At 40.8% G+C, this 17,762-nt stretch overlaps 2 long non-coding RNA genes across 4 annotated transcripts in view; one reads left to right on the forward strand and one right to left on the reverse strand.

Moving 5' to 3' along the window:
• The window catches only part of LOC141505271 (uncharacterized), a 274,924-nt gene that overhangs the window by 236,477 nt on the left and 20,685 nt on the right, over nucleotides 1-17,762 (reverse strand). The gene's annotated exons all lie outside the window — the stretch shown is intronic.
• LOC141505273 (uncharacterized) overlaps nucleotides 1-17,762 on the forward strand; it is a 53,094-nt gene that overhangs the window by 26,339 nt on the left and 8,993 nt on the right. The gene's annotated exons all lie outside the window — the stretch shown is intronic.

Genomic DNA, 17,762 nt, shown 5'->3' on the forward strand with positions numbered 1-17,762 from the left:
GTGATGATGATGATGATGATGATGATGACAACAATGATGTTTTGTCCTTAGTTCTCAAAGAAGACCATGATATCAGGGAGGTAATGCCATGACAAATACATAGATTTGAGTGAGAGGGTGTTATGCTAAGTCATCAGCCTCACTTTCTCCTCCAGAGTCATCTGGGTCCAATGGCCAGATATGAATGGCCCTGAATATGAGGTAATCAGGGTTAAGTGACTTGTCCAAGGTCAAGAAGTCAGTTAGTCTCAAGTTTCTGAGTTCTCTGAGGCCAAACTCCTTTCCTCCTGACTCCAAGGTCAGTACTCTATCCACTGAATCTCCTGAATTACTAAAGGCTGAACAACTAATAAGTATTTGAGGCAGGATATAAACTCAGGTCCTCCTGACTCCAGGGTTTGTACTGTAATCACTGTGCCACCTAGTTGCCCCACCTAGAAAAGTAGACTGGGACCAAATTATAAAAGGGCCTTAAATGAATTCAAGAAGAATCTAACTCCCCAGAGGCAATTGGGAGTCCCTAAAACTCGGGAAGTGACATGGTCACTAAGGAATATTAGTTGGTAACTTTGGAGAAAATGGATTAAAGGAGGAAGAGATGAGGCAAAATCAAGTAGGAAGCTCTTATAAGCATCCTGGCTAGAGGTGACAAGGACCTGAACAAACACACTGACCATTGGAAATAGTTTTCTAAGAAGGGGACGAATAGGAGAAAGGTGGAGAAAGAATTGACAAGTCTAAGCAATTGATTAGCTTATAGGAGGATGAGGAAAAGGGAGGAGTGAAGGCTGACTTTTGAAGTTGCAGACCTCAGTGATTATTAGAAAGATGGTGATGCCTTTGATGGTCAAAGACAAGTTAAGAAAAAGGAAAAAAAGGGACAAAAGAGAAGTTCTATTGTGGACATTTTAATTGGTGACAGCTATAGGATATCCGGTTAGGATATCTAGTAAGTAATTAATGATGTGGGAGTGGAGCTCAAGAAAGATCCCTTTTAGGAATGGATATATAAATCTAAGAGACAACTACACAGAGATGACAACTGAACCCATGGGAACTCATGAGATGATTGAGAGAGGGTGAAGAGAGAGAGAGAGAAGCCCCAGGATAGAGCTCTGGGGTACACCCACTCATAGGAAGACATGGATGATGATCCAGCAAAAAAGACTGGGAAGGAGTAGCCAAACAGGTCTGAGAGAGAACAGTATCACAAAAACCTAGGAAGGAAAGGGAATATTAAATGCAACAGAGGGGTCAAGAAACATAGAAAATCCATTAAATCTTGCAATACTCATCTAGGAACAGAAATTAAGCATCTAGTATCTCAGATCTGCCCTCAGAACAGCTTCTTCCCCCCTACCCAGTATCCTTCAATACAAGGGGTTCCCACAGAGGAAATAGGTGCTTCCGGTCTTGTACCTCAGGAAACATCCAAAAAGCACACTGCCTGAACCACACATAAGACAGCTTCTTATCCCTGTGTCATCTGCCCCCTCCCCAAAAAATGAGTCAGAGCTGCTTCCTTAGGCACACTGATATATCCTCTCTTTTTTCTTGGGGTGTGGGGAAATCTCCATCCACTCTCAAGCATGAGAAATTACGAGAAGACAAACTGCCAAACTCTGGTCAAGGAACCATGCAGCCTCCTCAAGAGTCTGGAGTCTCCTTCCTGTTCAAGCTGCAGGGCTATTCATTCTACAATCCATGTAGGCAGAAATCTGTGGGCTGAAACTCCAAGACAGGCTGACTCATACTCTGCTCACTCCCTCTCTCTCTCTCTCTCTCTCTCTCTCTCTCTCTCCTCTCCTCTCCTCTCCTCTCCTCTCCTCTCCTCTCCTCTCCTCTCCTCTCCTCCCTCCTTCTCTGTCTCCTTTTCTTTCTCTTCCCGACTCCCCTTCTCCTTCTCTCCCTTTTTTCTCTCCCTTCTCCTGCCCTCTCCCCTTTCTCTCCCCTCTCTTTTTTCTCTCTCTTTCTCTGGCTCCCATTTCCTCTTCTCTCCTTTTCTGTCTCTCTTTCTTTTTTCTAGCCTTTTCTCTCTCCTAACTCCCCTCTCTTCCTTCTCCCCCCCCCACCCGTCTCTTTCCTCTCCCTGTCTTCCTCTCCTTTTCCTTCTGCCTCCCTTTCTCTCTCTTCCCCGCCCCAGTCCCCCCTCTCTCCCCTCTCTCTTCCCTTTCCTCTCTCTTTTTTCTCTCTCCCTCTGGCTCCCTAGCCTTTTCTCTCCCCTAACGCCCCTTCTTTCTCTCCCCTCTCCCCTCTCTCCCCTCTTTCTCTCTCTCTGTAAATGTCAGTAACATTAGATATCCAATCGCCTTCAACTCTTCACACACACACACACACACACACACACACATATACACATGTTTTAGTGGTGCTGTTTACCTCTGCTAGATCAATCAGCATTTGGAGAGAAAATAGAAACCCTTTTAGATCCAATTAATGAGAACTGGGCAAAAGAAATGTGCTTGTTTAAAATTTCTCTACCTGGGCGGCAAGCAGGGGTCCTATGATATGAAAAGGTGGTAGGATCTGGGCAGGACTTGCATTGCTCCATAGCCCCAGGGGGCCCCTCAGCAGTCCACAAGAGGCCCCATTATGCATGGGGGGGTCACCCAAAATTTGCTACTGTACTACAACTCAGTTAAACAAAGTCTTCTTGGGTATGAAAAGAACAGCTGGGGGGGGAAAGGTGTTTTCTCAGGTGCCCTGAGGTTGGGTAGATGGGAGCTAAGTGAGCATTATTTAAAGCTGTTACTGATTAGCTGGGGAGCCAGACCTGCTCGTTAAAAGGCACCAGGATAGGGCTGAAACTTCTTGGTCTTTTATCCTGAGATGATCAATTCCAGCCCTACCTCTGTCTTGGCCCCAAACTCATTTGAGCAATTAGGAGGAAAAAGGCCATTCAAACCTGAGGTATTGTTTGTCCTTATTGCTGTCATTGTTATAGTGGGGGGGGGGGGGGAGGCGCATCTGGAGAGGAAGGAAGAGAGAGAAAGGGGGATAAAGACAAAGAAAGAGGACAGAGGCAATACCTGTCATCAGCTAAACTGAGCACACATTAGTCTATGAATATCTATAGATAGATGTCTGAAAGACTTGTGAGATGTGACTCTGAAGCCTTGTCATTAAAGAGCCAGGATGTGATGGGGGACCACAACAAGGTGACCCTATTCTCCTCATCCTTAGGTGGCAGAGCTGGCAGCTTCCACCTGGCCTCAGCCTAGGACATCCTGCTGGACAGAGTACGAGAAGCATGGACAGCGATCAGTGTTTGCTATGTGCTTGGGGAGCATGTTTCCAGGCTGACACTGCCAGACCTCTGAGTAGACTGCAATACCACTGGCCATGAGATTTCATTACCCAGTTTATAGCCTTCAGGGCTGCTATCCCCTGGCTCCATTCACATCTTTCAGCATGAACCTTAAAAGCAGCCTTGTTTCCTTTCCCCAAGAGGGAAGAGTGAAAGCAGGGAGCAGAGGAGTGTGGAAGAAGAGGGGTCTGCTGCTCTTTAAAAATCTACCCACCCCTAGTACTCAAATGCAAGTCTCAAGCTGCCTGTCTTCCTTAAGAAAGACCAAAGAATTTCAGTGTCTCCCATGTGTAAAGCATTATGGTAAACATAAGGGAGAGACAAAAATAAATTTGGTCCCTATCCTCAAGAAATGGGCAGCACAGTGCCTAGTCTGAAGTCAAGAAGACTCCTCTTCCTGAGTTCCAAGCTGACCTCAAATACTTACTAGTTATGTGCCCCTGAACAAGTCACTTCATCCTGTTTGCCTCAGTTTCCTCATCTGTAAAATGAGCTGAGAAAAAAGATAGCAAAGGAGTTTTACACTCCAGTATCTTGCCAAGAAAACCCTAAATGGAATCATGTAGAGTTAGACACAACTGAACATCAAGAACAAACCCTCAAGAAATTTATGATCTAGTAGTGAAAAATAAGTCATGGTCACAATTAATGCATTTGGTATATACCTATGAATGGGTTTGTTGGTCTCTGAATTAAAATTTAAGCCCTTTGATGGGGGTGACATTTGCTCTTATTTTTGTATATTCCATGCCTAGCACTATGTTTGAGATATGGTAGGTCCTTAATAAATACTTGTTGATTGATCAATTGGCAATACAAAAAACAAATGAGAACAAAAAATGAAAGAGAAGACGAAAGTGTTGAGAGATTACTTTGACAGTTGATGTTGATCCTAGGCTTCATAGAGGTGGCATTTGAGCTGGACCTGAAGGTTGGATAGGACTTTGATGGGCAGAGGTTGAAAAGGAAGGAGATTCCAGGTAGAACAAATTCTGTGAGCAAAAGCATGGAGGTGAGAAAGAAATGCATTCATTCAGGAGACAACAAATCAGATTTGCCTGAGGTATGGAGTACATGAAGAGGAGGAATATGATAGAAGGCAGGAAAGGCAGGTTGGGACCAGACTGAATTCTGGTTTGTCCTTCATTCCTAAGGCAGTTGAAGCCATTGAAGATTTTTTTAAGTGGGGGAGTGATGAGAATGGAGAATGAAATTATAAATTGGGAAGATTAAGAACAGACTGAGGGGGGGAGAGGTGGGACAAAAAAGGGGGGATGATCAGGCTGAGCCCAGTTTAGAAATAGTTACAGTAGTCAAGGTGAAAGGTGATGAAGGTCTAGAGTTGGGGATAGCAGGAATAATAAAGAAGGGGCAGATACAAGAGATATTCTGGATGCAAGAGATGTCTTGGAGAGAGCCCACAGGATTTGGCAACTGCTTAGCAGTGGCAAAGAGAAGGGAGAAATCTTTTGGCTCACCTAGGTCAGGAGCCAAGCAGCTAAGAAGAGTTCTTGTGATTTCTTTAGCATATACCTTACTGTATATGGTACTTTAGTCCTATGCCATGAATCCCCAGCAGACCTACCTCACTCCTGGGCCCAGCCTGCCTCTGCCTGCCTTCCTGCCAGGGCCTTTTCAAGCAAAGGGGTAAAAATTGAGTTTTGGCAATCATCAACGTGCCCAGGCCTGGGGGTGGTGCAGATGTCGCAGTGGCCCCTTCCAACAGCAGCTGGGGTTTTAATGCAGCCGCCTGGCCCTTGATGGGCTCACACCATGGTCATGGAAACAGAAAAGTTCAGCAGCAATGGTTCATATCTGCTGAGTTCAGAAAAGGTCATAGAGCAAAATTTACTCCCTTGTGTTACCCCAGAATGAAGGGCTTCCTTGCCAATAGACAAACATGAAAGGCAAAAACCCCAAGACAGATAAAAAAGCATCATTCCTATTTAATTCAGACTCTATTGAATCCAATTCTGTAAAGGACTTATTGAGTACCTTAGATACCTAGGATTAAACCAAGGTGCATGAGGATGTAAGAAAAGTGTATGTTAACAATCCCAGTGGGAAAAGTCTATGGCAAGTACTAGATTTGCAGTCTGAAGACCTGAATTTAAATCTCAACCATGCCCTTTATTATACGTGTGACCCTGGGTAAGTCAATTAATTTCTTTCAGCCTCCATTTCCTCATTTGGACAATGGGGATAATGATGGTACCTACCTCACAGAGATGTTGTGAGGATCAAATGCTATAATATACATATTATATAAACTCATCATTAGTTTTAGTAGTTACCTTTAGATCTTAGTTCCTTCATCTGCAAAATGAGGAGGTTGAAATGAAAGATCACTAGAGTCCTGTTCCCCCACTGACATTATTAGGTCCCAGTGTCATCAGGAAAGGCTTCATGGAAGAGATGAGATTTCAAAGAGACTTTGTAAGGCAGGTGAGGCAGTTAGGTAATACAGTGGACAGAGTGCCTGGCCTGAGGTCAGGAAGACTCTTCTTCCTGAGTTTAAATCTGGCTTCAGGGCTGTGTGACTCTGGGCAAGTCACTTATCCCTGACTGCCTCAGTTTCCTCACCTGTAAAATGAGTTGGAGAAGGAAATGGCAAACCACTACAGTGTCTCTGCCAAGAAAACCTCAAATGGGTTTTGCTTGGACGAGACTGAAACTGTCTGAACAACAACTTGAAAGATAGGTGGGAGTTGTAGAGGCAGAGATGAGTAGAGAACATTTCAGGCAAAAGAAACAGCATAAGCATCAGCTTGTTCCAGGAAGTCCCCTGATGCTCTATAAGCTTGTTCCTCAACTTCTATCGTCATCTCCGCCATTCTGTCTTATTTCTAGCTTCTCCTATTAAGGAAACCAAGATATTTTCATACTGATTCCTTTTTACTCTCCTCTCTTGTGCTGTGTTCTTCTCCACTTCTTCTTTACTTTCATGTCTGAAATCTAAGGAAACTTGGATTAGAGAATCTGAACAACTCATTAAGTTCAATACTTATTTCTAATCCATAATCACCTACCAAAGCAATTATCTGCAGAACGACCACAAACAATAACATACAACAAAGGGATTCAAGAGATAGCACATGCATTCTAGAGGGGGCTTTTCTTCATAGTCCCCTATTTCTTTCCTGAGAATTCCTCATCTTAACTTTCATCAATTTGTCCAGAATGGACGGTGAACTTGGAAGAATACTCTGTCCATTATTCCTATTTATACACCTAATTTTATTTCTTAATATTATAGGGCCAAAGATTTAGAGAAGAAACCTTAGAAATCATCCAACCCACTTCCTCACAGCCTCAATTTTCTCATCTATAAAATGAGGAGATTGAACTAATAACAAGTTCTCTCTACCCTCTTTGTATCATGTACTCATTTGACAGTCTAATAAAGCCTGTAGATCCCTTCTAAGAATTTTTTTCAATGCACAAAATGCATTTTCAATGCACAAAATATATAAGATTACAAAGGAAACCAATTATATTAAAGCAGTTATCAAAAGTTTTAAAAACCAAGTTCCCAGATTAAGAATCCTTGAACTAGATGATCTCCAAAACCCATTTAACTCAATATTTTTTGTTCTATGGACTGACATTGTACATTCCAGTGCTGACATTCTGTGATTCTCTGTGCCTGTGGATAAACTCTCCTACTTCTTACTTCTGCTACCAAAATGATGTATAGATCGTCTCACTTCCTTTTTTGTTCCCAACCCAAACACTGGTCAGGAACCACATGTAAACCACACTAGACAGGTAAGAAAGTTTCTCCTATTTTCATACTTTTCCGGGAAGATTCTATTTTGAGACATTTAGGCCTTGCTGTTCCCAACACAGTCTGCTCAGCTTGAGAAAAAAGAAGTTTCCTATGGTATTCCTACCTTCTAATCTTCCAGTCTTTTGGAAAAAAGTAATGCCAACCAGAACTGTGCATGATGCAATTCCACAGAAATGCTGGGGCCCTGTGTAAGGACCTGTGGTTGAAATCCGTGGCTTCAGGGCTATCAGAGGTAGACTATGGGCTTATAAAAAGAACATCCAATCTATAACTGGAAAAGGACAGCTCCTCCCCTCTATATAATAGAATAATCACTCACCCCCAAATTTATTAGATTTGGGGGGTGGCTAGGTGGCGCAGTAGATAGAGCACTGGCCCTGGAGTCAGGAGTACCTGAGTTCAAATCTGGCCTCAGACACTTAATAATTACCTAGCTATGTGGTCTTGAGCAAGCCACTTAACCCCATTGCCTTGCAAAAAAAACCCAAAAAAGAAAAAAAAAAAGATAAAAAAGATTTGGAGGGAAGGGTATTTTATAATTGTCTTTTCCTCCTCTATCCCTCCTTCTCTAAGTCTTTCCTTCTACTAGATTAATTTTCCTAATGTATAACTCCATTGTCCATTCTCATCACTCTCCCAACATCTATCACACATGAAGGTGAAAGCCTACATATGAGTATGTCTATAGCCATTGGAGTATGTCTAAGAATGGGCAGATAGGACCCAGCCCAAGATTGGAGAATGACTTAGGGTCATTCAAAACAAAGTGAGATACCAACATTTTGAAAAAGATTATGCTACTAGCTATATAATAAACAGAAACTCCATAAGGTCAGGAACTATATCTAATTTAACATTTGTCTGTAAATGTCCAGTATACCATTCTGCAACTTAGTATGGCTTAACAAATGCTTAATTAGTTAAATTAAAAACAACTACGAGAAATGTAAATAAAACATTATTTACTCATTTTTGAATTCAGAAGGGGGAAAAAAAATCTGGAGAAAGAATTTGAAAAACTGAAAATTTTTATTCTGATGACCTTGGGCTGGTCTTTGTTTAATTTACTTAGCCCGTTAGAGTTAACAACACTACTAACTTTGAATTTTAAATAGTTCTCTATACCTGAATATGGTCTTTCTAGCCATTTATAGATAGGTACTTCTAGGAATTTGTTACCTAATTGTTGTAGATATTCCTAATAGTGGGTACACATAGAAATCAATCTACATAGCAGCTATCCTCTGAAATTTTTGTCTTCTGGTCTCCCATAAGTCCACTCCAGGGAATCTACCCAACTTATGAGGAGCCTTCTTTTGACATTATGTGGATGCCTGTGGAAGATGTAGGCTGTGTCCCTCATCAGTTATCCTTTGTTCCTGCCACATGACCATCCCTACCTACTTTTCTGGTTATGACATCTTACAGCTTCTTTGTTGGTAAAATGTTCCAGCTTCCTCATATCTACCATACATGTCTCTATTGCCCATTCAGTGTGAACTGCAACTTAAATTCCTTGGAGACTCATAGCCACAAAACATTACCAAAAGAAAAATGAAGTTATGAATATGGAGTTTTCAGAGAAAATCATGGGGCAATTAAAAACACTATCTAGTTTCTAAATGAAAACCAGCTTACTCTTCTCCTCTTCAATCCAATAGTGTCTATCAAAAGTATGTGAACTGATAGACCAGTTCTATGAATAGTCCAATTCAATTACATCTCATAACCTAGACAAAAGACATTCTTCAATCATCTTGGATTTTTGGTGAGAGAATAATTAGGCCAACTCTTTTGAGTGCTTATAAATAGGCCTCATTTAGGAGTCTCACTACATTCTAGGGTCTTATGTGCCTAGCACAATGTCATCTGCAAATAGGAAAAACTGAGGAACCTCATCATTTATAGGCAATTCTTCTCCAATTCTGGAATATATTGGAATAAAAGAGTACCTTTATCTAAATGAAAAGGTTTCTGAATATCAGTGACATTAACATACTACACAGATAGGAAATCTAGCTCCCTTCTCCAAATACCCTTCTATTTTAACTGTCTCTCTTCAAAGGCTTCACTACCCCACATCCCATCACCAACTCCGTTGCAAAATTTAATAACCAAAGTTGTCAACTGCAAAGTTCAGCAGAAAGGGTCTCCTCCTCTACCCCACCCCACCCCCAGCTGCAATGTGAGGGGGCTACTGGATGATATTGTCCATTTCTCCTTTCTCTGGATTATGTTCAAATCGCTCTATCTTCTTTCAGAATGGAAAGACAGCATGGGTTCAATGCAGGTTCTTTTGATAATTTTCTGTCTTCTATAACCTCTCCCTTAATGAAGTTTTCTGAAGGAGGCTTAGAAAGCATTTTCTTTTTAAGCCTTTATCACTTCATCCCCTTCTCCTCTCCCTCTCACTCACCTATTCTTGCCCTGCCTCCCACACATACACACATTTCCACCCTCATAGGTGTGGAAAACCCCTGGTATCAGATCAAAGGAAATCCTAAATTCATGTAGCATTTAATGCTGAACTTGAAGCTTAACCACAGACTTCAGAAAGTGCTGACACCCCAAAAAAATCTCTAGTCCAAGAACTGCCCCCAACAATTGTAAACACAGAAAGAGTCGAACAAAAAAGATATCACAAGGACAAAGAAGAGGATGGGGAACCTCACTTTGCTGCCTACCAGATTCTGGCAAATAGCAAAATAAAATTGTATTTAGTTGCCTACTGAATCAAATTGGAAGAAACATTTGTTGTTGTTTGTCCTTCATTCTCTAAGAGAACCATGATGTCAGGGATGTGATGTTATGAAGTGCAAGTGAATGGGATTTAGGGGGTGGGGAGGGCTAGGAAGGGGAGGAAGAGAGAGAAGAGAGAAGAGAGTGGTAACAGCAAAGAGTCAGAGAAGAATCCATCATTTAATAACTGCTGAGGGTTCCCTGCATATAGGAAACTATAAATATCTCCCAAGCAGCCCTTACATTTCAGAGAAACCCTCTTGCTAGAGATACCTCCTTTATAATTAACAAGGTATTCTTTGGTACCAAAATATAGCCACATCATGCCAACTTTTTTTTTTATTAACAAATATTTATCTTCTATCTTCTTTCCTTCTCTCCCCCAACCCCCACTCAAGAAAAGAAAAACCAAACCCTTGTAACAAATATGCATAGTCATATTGAACGAATACCCACACTGGCTATATCCAAAACCATATGTCTTTCTGTCTTGAGTCTATCACCTTTTCTACTGGGAGGTGGAAAATATTCCTTATCTTTGCACCTATTCATAGTTGGTCATGTCAACTTTCACAATGTAAGGCTGCTTGCTTGCTTTGTTAATTTGTGACTTTCTTGTCATATTTTCAACCAAGGATTGATACAAATCATTTTACTTTGTTTCTTCCACCTGAGGAGAGAGTGCTTTTAATCCATTTTCTTCTTTCTATGTCATTTCCTAAAAACTATATGGAAGATCATAATTGTTGACCCCATTTTAAAAAAGCAGAAAACTTAGATTCTAGAAGCAGGGAGGTAACATAAATGAGACCATATTTTACCTTTATATCTCTCCCAGGTTCTTGTCCAAAATAGGTATTTCAAAATATTTGTTGAATTAATAAATGAAATAATATAAAAATGCAATGACAGTTTCTATAAAATGCATTGAGAGTCTAAACCCTCTCCAAATACTAGAGAGAAAAGAAGCAATTGAAATGTCTCTCTAATTTCCTTCCCTATGTTAACTATGACTGTTCTAGTATGACTGTTCACCTCTGTCCCTGGTGCCCATCTGGTTTTCTCTCTGTCTCCCCCTCTACATTTATTCCTATCCAATTAATCCCTGCCTCTGCTGTCTCCTTTTGCCACTAGTCTATCTCTTGCTCCTACCCTTCTGTGTCTTTGGAGCTAGGAAGCAAACTGGCCCTTTGTGGTAGTCCAGTGCAAAGAATCATGGAAGGCAGAGAGTGCTGGAAGGGATGCCCTCTCTCACCTGTCATTTCTGAGCCTGTGAAGGCACCTGCAGAGACCGACAGACAGAAACTGGCATGACCTCAGCTCTCTGCTGCCTCTCCTACCCTCCTGGGTGCCGACATTCTGCCGATTTTCCCCGGCAAGAATGCTTCCTAATTCCCCTTCGCCCGTCATTATACTCAGAAGCTGTTTGACTAGTTTCCAGAAAGCGTTGGAGACCTGAACATGCCTGCTTTCCACATGTGAGAGCCAAAAAGCATTTTGTCAACATTTCAACAGCTCTTCAGAAAGAAAATGACTAAGATAAGGTCAAAGTGGGTTTCAAAGCCCAACTACAATTATTTTTTTTTCCTTACAACCTAACAACAGTGCTAACAATAATGCTCTGGCAGCCAGACTCAGTTATTCACATGACTTCCAAGACTTGCAGCAGAGATGTCGGGGTTTAGGGGGGTTGCCATGAGGAGGCAAGAAGTCTGATGGCAAACCAATCTCTGGACCATCTGCCCAATGCTATACACCCTCAGACACTGGGGTCACTACAGAGGAAAAGACCCAGCTACTAAATAAATTTTTTAAAAAACCCCTCAGTAGTGCAGAAAACCATACACATGTGAAAAAATTGGTGACCACACTACTGTCCTATTTCTCAGTCAACCCCCAGGTCATGTGCATGTGGACTTTAAGGATTCTAGCTTATCGAAACAAAAATGAATTGGAAATGTGATATGGCAAGACTTAAAAGATCAGGAGTATTTAATCAATCAAAAAGCATTTATTAAGAACTACTGTATGTCTAACACTATGTTCAGAGATGGTGACACAAAGACAAAAGTGAAAAAGTTCTATTTGAGAAGATAATATGTATATAAGATACATCCAAAATGGATAGGAGGTGATTATTAAAGAGAGTTTTTGGTATTAGTCAAGTGTCTACTAACTGCAATCCCTATAATAGGGATTTCTGGGACACAAAATTGACTGGGACACAGGCCCTACCCTCAAAGAGTTTGCAATCTAGTAGGGGAACTAAGATACACATACAAATAGCCATATCAGAAAACCATAGTGCATACAGGAGTACATATTATTCTGAGCAGAGCAGTATCTAGGGTGGGACAATTAGAGCTTTGTCCTAGGGTGTTGAAATTTAGAAGGTTACTATAAGTTCTTGCACTCCATCATGTATCAACAACTAAATCTAAAAATCTAAAAAATCTAAATCCAAAAGGAGTGGTTGGCACCAGATGGTAGGAGGTCTTGAATGACAAGCTAATAAGTTATCTTGTAGGCAACTGGGATCAGAAAGCTATTAATGATGAGCAAACAGGATGAGTAGTTATAAAATAATAAAGTGGGACAGAGAGATTTGCTCATGAAATACAAAAATACTGGAACTAAGGACTCCTCCTCCAAGATTGAATGAAGTTGTTTTGGGACAAACAAAAGGAAGTCCTACTTTATACAATGCATAGTAAATATAGAACTTGTTACCCCAGAAACAGGAGACATAAAATAGATTCAAAAAGTCTTCTACTAACTTGCTGGGTGGCACTGAGATGTTGAATTCAACAAATATTTATTAAGTACCCACTGTGTATAAAATATACAGCCTAGAAGAGACAAAGTTTAGATATGTCATATAATTTCAACTAGACTTCACTGCTGCACCTCAACACTTTTACTCTTCCTTGATTAACTATTTCATTGTGCACAGGATCTGTTCTTTTTTTTCAGGTTACTTATACTACCTGTTGCACACTTCCCTTTGGCAGAGGACCTCAGCTCAAACTTCACTGAAAAAAACTTGAGGTCATTCCTCCTATTCTCTCCAACTCTACACTTAGAAACATTTCAACATTATCCCTTTCTCTCACCTCCTTTGTTCCAATATCAGAGGAAGAAATAAGTATAATAGGAAGGAAGGAAGGAAGGAAGGAAGGAAGGAAGGAAGGAAGGAAGGAAGGAAGGAAGGAAGGAAGGAAGGAAGGAAGGAAGGAAGGAAATTTATTAAGTACATTATATAACACGCAATGTTCAAACCACCAGATATACAAAACAAGCAAACCAATCCATGCTCTTAAGGAAAACATTTTTTTTTTAGGAAGGAAAAACATAAGAGAAATTTTTAAAAGTGAACATAATGTTCATTCAGATTCTGTAGTTTGAGATTTTTTTGTTTATTTTATTTTTCTTCCTCTAGATGTGGATGGCATTGTTCATAACACATCTCCCAGGGTTGTCTTAGCTCTCTGAACTTCTGAGAAGGACTGCAGCCATCAAGGTTGATCAACTCACAATGTTATTGTTAATGTATACAATATTCTCTTGGTTCTGCTCCCTTCACTCAGCATCAGTTCCTGTAATTCTTTCCATGCTTCTCTAGAGTCTGACCATTTGTGGTTTCTTATAGAACAATAGTACTCCATAACATTCATATACCATAATTTGTTCAATCATTCCCCAACTGATGGGCATCCCCTCGATTTCCAATTCCTTGCTAGTACAAAAAGAGTTGCTATGAATATTTTGGAACATGTGGAATTTTCCCCCTTTTTTATGATTTTTTTCTGAATATAGGCCTAGTATTGGTATTGCTGGATCAAAGGGTATTATCAATTTTATTGCTCTTTGGGCATAGTTCCATTTGCTTTCCAGACTGCTTGGATTCACAACTCCCCCAATAATGCATTAATGTCCCAATACTCTCACAACCTCTCCAACATTGATCATTTAAAGGAAAGTATTCTAATAGAATAAGACAATACATCAAGAGAAGCAAAGTTGGAAAGCAGTGCATATTGGGCACATAAGAATGGCATAGTTTGGAAATGTGACATGGTTTGGAAAAGCAATGATTTCTGGGCAAGGTAAGGTGCAAGTTCACATATTAGACCAGGATTCCTGGGCAGAATCCAAGTGACCTTTTCCCTTGTCAAGTACACCCTATTTGTACCCTTAATCCCAATCCCTCCTGTCTCTTCCATTCCTTCTCCCTCCATACTTTAAAGCTTTGTTTGCCCAAGTCCCTTTCCCTTCTGCTTATAAATATATTAAGATCTCTCCCTTAAAAAAAAAAAAAAATCTTGGCTTGACTCAACCATCCCCTTCTATCTCTCCTCCTTTTCATAGCCAAATTCCTAGAAACAACTTTCTACCCTTGTTATACCCAATTTCTCATCACCTCCTCATTTCTCTACCTTTTGCAGAAATCAGACTTCCAACCTCAGCACTCAGCTAAAACCGTTCTCTTCCCCAAGGTTACCAATGATTTCTCAAAAAGCCAAATCAAGGGGGCAGGTAGGTGGCGCAGTGGATAGAGCACTGGCCCTGTTGTCAAATCCTGAGTTCAAATCCAGTCTCAGACACTTATTACCTAACTGTGTGGCCTTGTGCAAGCCACTTAACCCCACTGCCTTGCACTGGTTACTCTGTAATATTCTCTACAGGTTCTCTTCCTAGCTGTCAACTCCTCAGTCTCCTCTAGCTCATCATTAATTTCCTACTCTCTTTGCATGAGTGTGCCTTAGAAATCTATCCAAGGTCCTCTTCTCTCTCTACTTTCCCAAGAGAGGAACCAGTTTAGAAACTAGGAGCAGCCATGTGACTCCGTCTCTTAGAACAAGGCAGGCTCTCAGTTCAAATTCTCATCCAGTCTGAAGCCTGCAGAACAATAAGCAGCGCAGGAATGGAAGACCAAGAGAACCTGCATACTGAACCACTGTCGAAGTAGAAATAAGACTCTGCCTTGAATCAGAAGAATTTGGGAGCCCTTGCAGGTTCCAAATCTGAGTGATCCCTAAGATCCTGGAAAAACAACATTCTATACCTCCAAGAAAGTAGCAACAAAAGTAATCCAGACCTTCCCTCCAAAAGTGTGCAGAGCTCCATCCTAACATAAGTACAAATTCAGACCCAGACACTTCCTAGCTCAGTTTCCTCAGCTTCAAAATGGAGCTAAGTCCCTCTCCTCACTAACAGTCTTGTTGAATTGATAGGACTAAAAAAAAAAAATCACCTGGTAATTGACTCTCTGGTGATAAACCTCTACATGCTTAACTGCAATTAAGGCAAAGTTAGAAAGGAGAGCATTCCAGGAAGAGGGTAGCATCTGTACAAAGGCACAGAGACAAGAGATGGAATGCTGTGTATGAGAAACAAGCTAGTTTGTCTGAAATACAGAGTATATGAAAGGGAGTAATATATATATATATAATATATATATATATATATATATATATACACATACATATAATAAGCCTGGAAAGCTAGACTGAAGCTAGATTGTGAAGGCCTTTAACTATCAAGTTAATATTTTATCTTAGTGTCAATAAGGAGCCACTATATTATTTTGGTCAAGGGAGTAAATGGTCAGACATGAGCTTTAAGAATTTCACTTTTAAAATTTGTGAAGAATGAAATGGAGAGGGAAGCGATTGGAGTCAAGGAAACCAATTAAGAGATTATTCCAGCCAAGAGTTGGATAAGGACTTAAAGGCTGTTCAGGGCACTAGAGTCAGACCTGGAGTCAGGAAGACCTGAGTTTAAATCTTACCTTAAATCTTTATTATGGGGCGGCTTAGGTGGTGTAGTGGAGTCAGGAGTACCTGGGTTCAAATCCGGTCTCAGACACTTAATAATTACCTATCTGTGTGGCCTTGGGCATGCCACTTAACCCCATTGCCTTGCAAAAACCTAAAAAAAAAATCTTTATTAGCTGTATGACCCTGGGTAAGTCATTTGACCATGTTAACCTCAGTTTTCTCATCTGTAAAATGAACTGAAGGAGGAAATGCCAAACCACTCCAGTATATCTGCCAAGAAACCCCAAATGGAGTCACAAAAAGCTGGCCATGATTGAAATAACTGAAAAACAACAAGTGAACTACAATGATAGAGAAGAAAAAGGCAGGAGAGCTATTGGGAAGATGTTTTATCCTTCATTTTCTTTCTTTTTTTTTTTTAGGTTTTTGCAAGGCAAACAGGGTTAAGTGGCTTGCCCAAGGCCACACAGCTAGGTAATTATTAAGTGTCTGAGACCGGATTTGAACCCAGGTACTCCTGACTCCAGGGCCGGTGCTTTATCCACTACGCCGCCTAGCCACACCCCCATCCTTCCTTTTCTAAGAAGACCATAACATCAGGTAGATGATGCCAGGACAAGCATATGAATTGGATTTGAGTGAGGAGGATGCTGTCTAAGTCAACAGCCTCACTTTCTCTTCCAGAGCTATCTGGATACAGGGAACAGATAAAAATCAGGACAACTGGAGATGACCCTGGATGGGAGGCAATCAGGGTTAAGTGACTTGCCCAAGGTCATACTGCTAGTAAGAATCAAATTTTTGAGGTCACATTTGAACTCCTATCCTGACTCCAAGGCCAGTTCTCTCTATCCACTGCACCACTACATTATAGCTGACAGGATGTGAAGAAATGAAAATGACTCTCTCTAAATCTGAGTGACTAAAAGAATAGTGGTACCATCAACAAACATAGGTAGGGGGTAGCTAGGCAGCGCAGTGGATAGAGCACCGGCCCTGGAGTCAGGAGGACCTGAGTTCAAATCCAACCTCAGGCACTTAATAATTACCTAGCTTTGTGGCCTTGGGCAAGCCACTTAACCCCATTGCCTTACAAAAACCTAAAAAACAAACAACAAACATAGGTAAGGAAATGGGTTTGGAAGAAAATAGTTTTGTTTTGCATATGTTGAATTTGAAATGCCTTCTATATATCCAGTAAGAAAATGTTCAAATTGGTCATTTGTGATGTAGGATTAGTACTGGATGTATAAACATGGGATTAGTCTATACAGAGGTGACAGTTGAACCCATAGAACTCACAAAGAAGACCATAGAGAGAAAAAAATTAAGTTGTCCAGAACAGAGTCTATATTCATCCCCACAGCAGTTAGGACAGACATGGAAGAAAACCAAAAAAAAGAGCAATGTCATTAAAACTCAAAGAAGAGAAAATATCAAGGAAGAAAGAATGGTTAACAGTGGCAAATACTGCAGCAAGGTCAAGAAAGAGCAGGTCTGAGATAAGGCCATCCCATTTGGCAATTAAAAGATCATAGTTGGCAACTTTGGAGGGAACAGAATCAGTCCAGTGATAAAGCCAGAAACCAGAATGTAAAGGGTGAAGAAGTGAATAAAGAGAGAGAGAGAAGTGCTTAGAGTGCTTCCAGCTAAGAAGAACCTGCCAGAGCTTGTACTCCATTGGCAAAGTTCTCAAGGAGCAAGGTCATTTTCATGCCACAATGAGGCAGCAGAGTTGGCTTTAATAGAGAGTTGCCTTTTTATCAGGACCAAATTCTTCAGTCTTCCAAACCAAAGACTTATATAGGTGTAAAGGGAAAAAATGGTTTTCATTGCTTCACCTGAGTTGAGAGTTTGTCTTTGTACCAGAGTTCTCTCTATTCTCTTTTTTTAAGTTGTTGTTTTTTTTGCAAGGCAAATGGGGTTAAGTGGCTTGCCCAAGGCCACTCAGCTAGGTAATTATTAAGTGTCTGAGACCAGATTTGAACCCAGGTACTCCTGACTCCAAGGCCGGTGCTTTATCCACTGCGCAACCTAGCCACCCTTCTCTATTCTATCTTTTATCTGTCTTTCTGTCCCTTACTCTTCCTCCCTCCCTCTCCCTCTTCTCCTCCTCCTTTTTCTTCTTTTCTCCTTTCTTTTCCTT

The sequence above is a fragment of the Macrotis lagotis genome, chromosome 1 (assembly GCF_037893015.1).
Source record: "Macrotis lagotis isolate mMagLag1 chromosome 1, bilby.v1.9.chrom.fasta, whole genome shotgun sequence".
Classification (NCBI taxonomy): domain Eukaryota; kingdom Metazoa; phylum Chordata; class Mammalia; order Peramelemorphia; family Peramelidae; genus Macrotis; species Macrotis lagotis.